The sequence below is a fragment of the Globicephala melas genome, chromosome X (assembly GCF_963455315.2).
Source record: "Globicephala melas chromosome X, mGloMel1.2, whole genome shotgun sequence".
Taxonomy (NCBI): domain Eukaryota; kingdom Metazoa; phylum Chordata; class Mammalia; order Artiodactyla; family Delphinidae; genus Globicephala; species Globicephala melas.
In genome coordinates, this window is record NC_083335.1 from 84,903,658 (window position 1) to 84,912,275 (window position 8,618).

The window sequence follows — 8,618 nt, forward strand, 5'->3', positions numbered from 1 at the left end:
ACTGTCCTTACCCCATTATATATTCTTGGCTCCTTTGTCATGAATTAATTGACCATATATGCATGGGTTTATTTCTGGGCTCTCTATTCTGTTCCATCGATCTATGTGTCTGTTTTTATACCACAATCAAGTTAGTTAACACACTCATCACCTCACAGAGTTACTGTTTGTGTGTATGTGTGTGTGTGTGTGTATGTGGTGAGAACACTTAAAATCTACTCTCTTAGCAAATTTCAAGTGTACAATACAGTATTGTTACTATAGTCACCACACTGTACATTAGATCTCTAGAACTTATTCATCTCATAACTGGATGTTTGTACCCTTTGATCAACATCTCCCCATTTTTCCCAATGCCCCCTCCCCCCCAGCCCCTAGCAACCACTATCTCATTCTAAAGACATCATTACAGCATTGTGTCTTTTAAAATCCAGTTAACTATGTTTCCCAAACTCGGCTAACTCAGCAAAAATGAGGGATTTCTCAGTCTCAATAACTTGGTTCTATTTTGGACACAGAACTGAACATTTCCCTGCTTGAGTAAATCTGATCTTCTCACTTCCACACAGGGAAATTTAGGACCCTAAACACCAAATCTGCCCTTTTAGTAGAACATGAAGCTGCTGCCAATGATGGGAGGTGACAACTAAGCCAACCAGAGCACCATCAGCTGCCCTTTCCCCGGCCTCAGGGTAGAAATTTCTTGAGTGTGCCCCTGCAGCCATGAATTGGAACTTTCAGGATCAATTTCCTTTTTGGCCTAATACATAATTTGCAAAACAAAATTATTTGGCGTCTGATGGCCTGCAACTGTAGTAACCACCTACTGGTTTGGTCTGTTGTCATTGATAGCTGAACTCTTGACGTCTTCTTGGTTCACCCTTAGTTGACTCGAGTTTTCAGAGCCAAAGTGAATTGGATCTCAAACTGAATCCTTGCCCCCAGACAAAAGCTCTGTCCCTGCTTTAATACAGGGGATTGACCTGATGAATTACTCAGGCATCTCTATTCCCTGAGAGGTCTCTTGAATATCTACTGTTCAAGGTGTTCTGCCAGAGGCTTTACATACATTCTCTCCTTTAACCGTCACAACCAGTCCACAAGGTAGCTACTTTTGTCTGCATTTTACTAAGGAGGAAACTGAAATTCAGAGAATTTAGGTGACCTGTTTGTTCAAGGCCACACAACCAGCACAAATAAAGCTGAGTGGTGTCTTCTAAAATTCAGTCCCCTGTTCCCCTATCCCCTCACCTCACTCATCTATCAAACTCCTATTCATCTTTCGGATTTTAGCTGAGGCACCTCTTTCCACAGGACTCCTTCCCTGACACCCCTAGCTCAGGTTCTGTGCCTCTCCTGTGGGCTCCCGTGGCCCCTGGACTTACCCCATCATCCCTCCTCTGTAATCCGTAAGTGGCCAAGAGACTTGTGGCTTGACTTTACAGTTTCAAGCGTGTAGGAGATGTTCAAGAAATAGCTGGGGGATGAGTAAATAAATGAATGCATGAACGGTGCACTCCCCAGGTTTCCACAAAACCTCATAGTCTCCCATAACCCACAGTAAGCCCAGCGCTGAGCCCTCTGGGGTGGGGGACAAAAATGAATGAGTCCCGCCCTTGTGGTTTCTTTGCTAGTTGAAGAGACAATCCAGAAAACAATGATTGGTAATGCAGTGTCCTCTGAGCTAGAGGAGAGGGTGTGGTGGATGGAGGGCAACTGAGGCAGGAAGATCAACTGATGTCATTGGTGAGGAGGCAAATAAAGTTTGGTTCATCCAAACTAGTTTCTCAATCCAAATATGAGAACAATCACATGAATATAAATTATGAACTGGGGAATCAAGCCTGATACCTTCATAGTCAGATGCGGATGGATAGGCTAAATGCACTCTTACCTGTGAGTGATGTATTATCTACAAGTAGGTATTATTACAAGTGATGTATTATTTGTCAGTAATTCCGGGGCATTTTGCATGACACTTGTCCCCTTCTCCCTGCTCTCACCTTCTCAAGCCCGAGTCTTCCATAGAACCTGCCCTCCTTGGTCACGGTCATGCGTTGCCTTCCCTCTGGACTTCACCCAGTCCTTGCTCAGCCACGCCGGCTCTGCTGGTTCCATTTTGGGGCAGCACGGGCCTGGGCTGAGCTGTGCTCTGAGGCTGATGGCAGTCCGAGGACAAGAATAGTGCGTGCCTCATATTCCTGTGTTCCCTCCACAGTGCCTGGGTTAGAGCAGGCCGAAAGATAGAGAAAGGTATACTATATGTGTGTGATAGAGAATTTATTACTTCCTTAAAAATGTTTAGAGCAATCTGTCTATCAGACTGTGATTCAGAGTTTCCTGGTCTAATAGTTTGTGATTTCACTCCTGCAAGCATCAGAGCTTTGCCTCTGGTTGAAGCACACGCTAACTTCAGCCCAAAGCCAAATAGCTCTCCTCTCATCATTCACTGGCCAGCCTGAGGGCAGCTGGATGAGCCGGAGGGAGTGGAATTTATTCTTTTTTTTAAAATATTTATTTATTTATTTATTTGGCTGGGTCGGGTCTTAGTTGCAGTGCACGGGCTCAGTAGTTACGGCATGGGCTTAGTTGCCCCTCGGCATGTGGGATCTTAGTTCCCCGACCAGGGATTGAGCCTGCACCCCCTGCATTGGAAGTGTGAAGTCTTAACTACTGGAACTCCAGGGAAGTCCCTGGAATTTATTCTGTGTGTTCTTTTTGTCATCCTGAAAGGAAAAGGACTATCGCTTTTTTGTTTTACTTTTCCTTCTGTAATGTATCTTTTTTTTCTTTGCAGATAAGAATAGATAATATTGTGCCTTTAATTAAGGAAAATAAAAGCAATTTGAGCACATTGCTTCAACACTGCAACTCGAGCACCAAATTACAAGAGAAAGGGAGAAAATCCCCTTTTCATCTGTTGTTATAAAATTCTTAGGATTTATAGATATTATGTACCTACTGTCAATAGTTCTAAAATGCTCAGGTTAGTGTATATAGGCTGGTGACAATTATAGGCAAGAAATGTGAAAGGCATACATATTAAATATAAAAAATATAAATAATAAATGTAAGAAGGTGTTGTACAGCAGAAACTAACACAACATTGTAAGTTAACTATACTCCAGTAAAAAATTTTTTTAATGTAAAAAGGGAATTCCCTGGCAGTCCAGTGGTTAGGACTCCATGCTTTCACTGCCAAGGGTCTGGGTTCAATCCCTGGTCAGGGAACTAAGATCCTGCAAGCCATGCGGCGTGGCCAAAAAATAAATAAATAAATAAAATTAAATAAATTAACCTTAAAAATATATACAGTGCTTCAGGTTTCATGGGAGCCATTTTATTTGCAGAAGGTAAAAGTCTAGTAGGAACACAAGAGAGAGGATAGCTGAGAGAAAGATCGTTGAGGAGGTGGGAGGCAATGGGGGTCAGAGCCCAGGGAAAGGGTTGCCTGGAATAGGAGAAGCCATCTCTACCCCTCGGATCTGAGGCAAAGAGGTGAGAGTGCAGCAGACAAAAAAAAAACATGATAATGTGGTAATCATTTCACAATATACACATATATCAAATCATTATATTGCACACCTAAAACTAATACAGAGGTATATGTTAATTATATCTCAATTTAAAAATAATAAGCATTTAAAAAAAAAGGAAACAAACAACCTGATCAAAAAATGGGCCAGGGACTTCCCTGGTGGCACAGTGGCTAAGAATCCGCCTGCCAATGCAGGGGACATGGGTTCGATCCCTGGTCTGAGAAGATCCCAGATGCTGTGGAGCAACCAAGCCCGTGTGCCACAACTACTGAGCCTGCGCTCTAGAGCCCGCGAGCCACAACTACTGAAGTCTGAAAGCCTAGAGCCCATGCTCTGCAACAAACAAGAGAAGCCACCACAATGAGAAGCCCGCACACTGCAACGAAGAGTAGCCCCTGCTCGCTGCAACTAGGGAAAGCCTGCACACAGCAACGAAGACCCAAGGCAGGGCTTCCCTGGTGGCGCAGTGGTTGGGAGTCCGCCTGCTGATGCAGGGGACGCGGGTTTGTGCCCCGGTCCGGGAAGATCCCACATGCTGCGGAGCGGCTGGGCCCGTGAGCCATGGCCGCTGAGCCTGCGCATCCGGAGCCTGTGCTCCGCAACGGGAGAGGCCACAACAGTGAGAGGCCCGTGTACCGCCAAAAAAAAAAAAAAAAAAAAAAAAAAAAGACCCAAGGCAGCCAAAAATAAATAAATACATTTATTTTTTTTAAAAATGGGCCAAAGACCTGAACAGACACCTCACCCAAGAAAATATACAGATGGCAAATAAGCATATGAAAAGATACTCCACACCATATATCATCAGGGAAATGCAAATTAAAACGACAATAAGATACCACTACAGACCTATTAGAACGGCCAAAATCCAGAACACTGACAACACCAAACACTGGTGAGGATGTGGAGCAACAGGAACTCTCATTCATTGCTAGTGGAAATGCAAAATGGTACAGCCACTTTGGAAGACAGTTGGGCAGTTTCTTAAAAAAGTAAACATACTTTTACCATACAGTCCAGCAATTGCGCTCCTTGGTATTTACCCAAAGGAGCTGAAAACTTATGTCCACACAAAAACCTGCACGTGGATGTTTACAGCAGCTTTATTCATAATTGTCAAAACTTGGAAGCAACCAAAATGTCCTTCAGTGGGTGAATAAGTAAACTGTGATACATCCAGACAATGGAACATTATTCAGTGGTCAAAGGAAAAGAGTTATCAAGCCATGAAAAGACACGGAGGAACTTAAACACACATTACTAAGTGAAAGAATCCAATCTGAGAAGCCTCCATACTGTTTGATTCCAACTATAAGACATTCTGGAAAAGGCAAACTATGGAGACAGTAAGGTCAGTGGTTGCTAGGGGTTAGGACAGAGGGAGGGATGAATAGGTAAGAACACAGAGGATTTTTAGGGCAGTGAAGATACTCTGTATGATACTGTGATGGTGGATACAAGTCATTAAAAATTTGTCCAAACCCATAGAATGTGTAACACCAAGAATGAACCCTAATTAGGAGATTGGGATTACCAGATACACACTACTATATATAAAATAGATAGCTAATAAGGACCTACAGTATAGCTGAGGGAACTCTACTCAATATTCTGGAATAACCTATATGGGAAAAGAATGTAAAAAAGAGGGGATATATGTATATGTATAACTGATTCACTTTGCTGTACACCTGAAACTAACACAACACTGTAAATCAACTATACGCCAATAAATTTTTTTTAAAAAAAGAGTGAACCCAAATGTAAACTATGGACTTTGGGTGATAATGGCATGTCAATGTAGCTTCATCAATTGTAACAAACGCACCACTCTGGTGGGGGATGTTGATAGTTGGGGAGGCTGGGGGGGGCAGGAGGTACATGGGAACTTTCTGCTCAATTTTGCTGTGAACCTACAACTGCTCTAAGAAACAAAGTATGTATATTTTTTAAAAAGATTAATTCCTGGGGCTTCCCTGGTGGCACAGTGGTTAAGAATCCGCCTGCCAATGCAGGGGACATGGGTTCGAGCCCTGGTCTGGGAAGATCCCACATACCGCAGAGCAACTAAGCCCGTGCACCACAAGTACTGAGCCTGCGCCTAGAGCCCGTGCTCCGCAACAAGAGAAGCTACCTCAATGAGAAGCCTGCGCACCGCAACGAAGAGTAGCCCCCGCTCACCACAACTAGAGAGAGCCCGCATGCAGCAACGAAGACCCAATGCAGCCAAAAATAAATAAATTTAAAAATGTTTTTAAAATAAAATAAAAGTTTAAAATAATTTTTTTAAAAAATTTTTAAAAAGGAGAAAAGACATAATCTCAGAATATAGCCACATCATCCTCTGGGGCTCCAGAGACCCAGAGAAGGAAGCAAGAATGGGGGTTAAGATGGCAATGACTGAGCAGGAAGGAGAGAAGAAAGGTAAGGAGAATTCCATTTTTCCAGATCATGTAGGATGGGACATCTGCTGGAAGAAAAAAGGAAATAAGCTTGGGGTTAGTGGTAAAACTTTGGAAGATCTTTTGAGGGAAATGGGAATTTCTTTCCAGAGGCAAACAAAAGGTCTGTTTGATGGTATTAAGGCCCAATAGCACCTGTGATCCCTTCTTGGTTAAGAAATTGCTGCAGCTGCACCTCACTAGTTATTAGTATGATTTGGGGAGAAACAGGGAGATAGCACAGAAATTACGGTCTATTTGTGGAAGACTGGAGAAGTCTGATTGCAAGCCAAGAAAATGAAATCTTTTGTGGCAAAGAACGCTGGAAAAGCTTCTCACAATTCTAATAGCAGGTCCTTGAGGAAGTCAGTAGTCTTTGGTCAAGAGAACAGTGGTGGCAGCAGCATCTCCTTAGCCCTGGTTCCTCATCTGGCTTATCTTCCAGGCACACACTGTGGTTGGTTGTTGCTGTGACTGCTGGGGCAAGATAAAGCCTGTTCATCTCTCCTGAGTCTGGGCACATGTTTTATAGCTTCATCAAGGTATAATGTACATATCATAAAATTCATGCATTGTAAGTGTACAATTCAATGATTTTTTTAAAAAATTATTTTTGGCTGCATTGGGTCTTTGTTGCTGTGCACAGGCTTTCTCTAGTTGTGGTGAGTGGGGGCTACTCTTCCTTGCGGTGCACAGGCTTCTCATTGTGGTGGCTTCTCTTGTTGCGGAGCACTGGCTCTAGGTGCGTGGGCTTCAGTAGTTGTGGCACGCAGGCTCAGTGGTTGTGGCTCACGGGCTTAGTTGCTGCGCGGCATGTGGGATCTTCCTGGACCAGGGATCGATCCTGTGTCCCCTGCGATGGCAGGAGGATTCTTAACCACTGCGTCACCAGGGAAGCCTAATTCAACGATTTTTAATAAATTGATAGAATCATACAACCAACATCACAATCCAGTTTCAGAATTTTTTCATCACTTCCAAAATTTCCCTCAAGCCCACTTTTAGTCACTCCCCACTCCCGACCTCCCCAGCCCCAGGCAACCACTGACCTTTCTGTCCCTGTGGATTTACCTTTTCTGGACTTTTCACATAAATGGACTCATACAACATGTAGGCCTTTCTATCTGGCTCCTTTCGCTCGGTGTAATGTTTTTGAGGTTCATCCATGTGGTAGAATGTATCAGTATTTTGTTCCTTTTTATTGCTGATAGTAATCCATTGTTTGGATATACTACATTTTATTTATCCATTCACCAGTAATGGACATATGGATAGTTTCTAGATTTTGGTTATTATGAATAATGCTGCTATAAATATTCACATACAAGTCTTTGTGTGGACATGCTTTTATTCTCTTGAGTAGATTCCTAGGAGCAAAATTGCTGGGCTGTATAGTTAGTTTATGAATAAATTTTCAAGAAACCTGTCAAACACCTTTCCAAATGACTGTACCATTTTAAATTCCCATCAACAATGTATGAGGGTTCTAGTTTCTCCACATCCTTGTCAACACTTGGTATTATTTTTCTTTTTGGCACTAGCCATTCTAAATGGTGTGTAGTGGCATCTTATTGTTTTTTGTTTTTTTTTTTTTTGCAGTACGCGGGCGTCTCACCACCGCGGCCTCTCCCGTTGCGGAGCACAGGCTCCGGACGCGCAGGCTCAGCCGCCATGGCTCACGGGCCCAGCCGCTCCGCGGCATGTGGGATCTTCCCGGACCGGGGCACGAGCCCGTGTCCCCTGCATCGGCAGGCGGACTCCCAACCACTGCGTCACCAGGGAAGCCCTTATTGTGGTTTTAATTTGCATTTCCTTAAAGACTAATGAAACCGAGCATCTATTTCTCATGTGGTTATTAGCCATTCCTATATCTTCTTTGGTGAAATGTCTACTCAAATTTTTGCCAATTTTTAAATTGGGTTGTTTGTCTTCTTACTGAGTTTGAAGAGTTCTTTGTATTTTCCAGATATAAGTCCTTTATCAGATATGTGACTTGAAAATATTTTCTTTCAGTCTATGGTTTGTCTTCTTTTTTGAGAAAAATACGATTTTATTTTACAATATTCATTGAAAAAAATACTGGAAGAATATATATAAAGTCTTCAACAGTGTTTATTCTGGGGTGATAGAAATTTTAGGTAGTAAACTTTACTCTTCATGCTACATATTTCTGTAATTTAAAACATTTTTTTCATTTTAATGGGTATTACTTTTTATGTTTTAAAAATATGGAATGCTTCATAAATTTGTGTGCCATCTTTGTGCAGGGGACATGCTAATCTTCTCTATATTGTTCCAATTTTAGTATATGGGCTGCTGAAGCAAGCACTGTCTTTGCATTTTCTTAGGTATATCTTTTGAAGTGTAAACATTTAAAATTTTAATGATGTCTAGTTTACCAACTTTTTTCTTTTATGGGTTTTTTGGTGTCTTTTTGAAAAACTCTTTGCCTAATCTCAAAGTTGCAAAGATTTTCTCCTATGCTTTCTTCTAAACATTTTATAGTTTTACATATAGGTTTATGATCCATTTTGAATTAATTTTTATGTGTGGTGTGAGATAACAGTCTTTTCCCCATTGAATTATCTTAGTACCTTTGTCAAAATCAATTGACCATAAATTTAGGGGTTATTTCTAG

At 42.0% G+C, this 8,618-nt stretch overlaps 1 non-coding gene across 1 annotated transcript; it reads right to left on the bottom strand.

Annotated features, from left to right (window-relative positions):
• Nucleotides 1–8,202: 8,202 nt before the first annotated feature.
• LOC115847195 (U6 spliceosomal RNA) lies at nucleotides 8,203–8,309 on the bottom strand. Its single transcript, XR_004037225.1, has one exon. It is a non-coding gene; the product is annotated as a U6 spliceosomal RNA (small nuclear RNA).
• Between the last annotated feature and the right edge of the window lie 309 nt (nucleotides 8,310–8,618).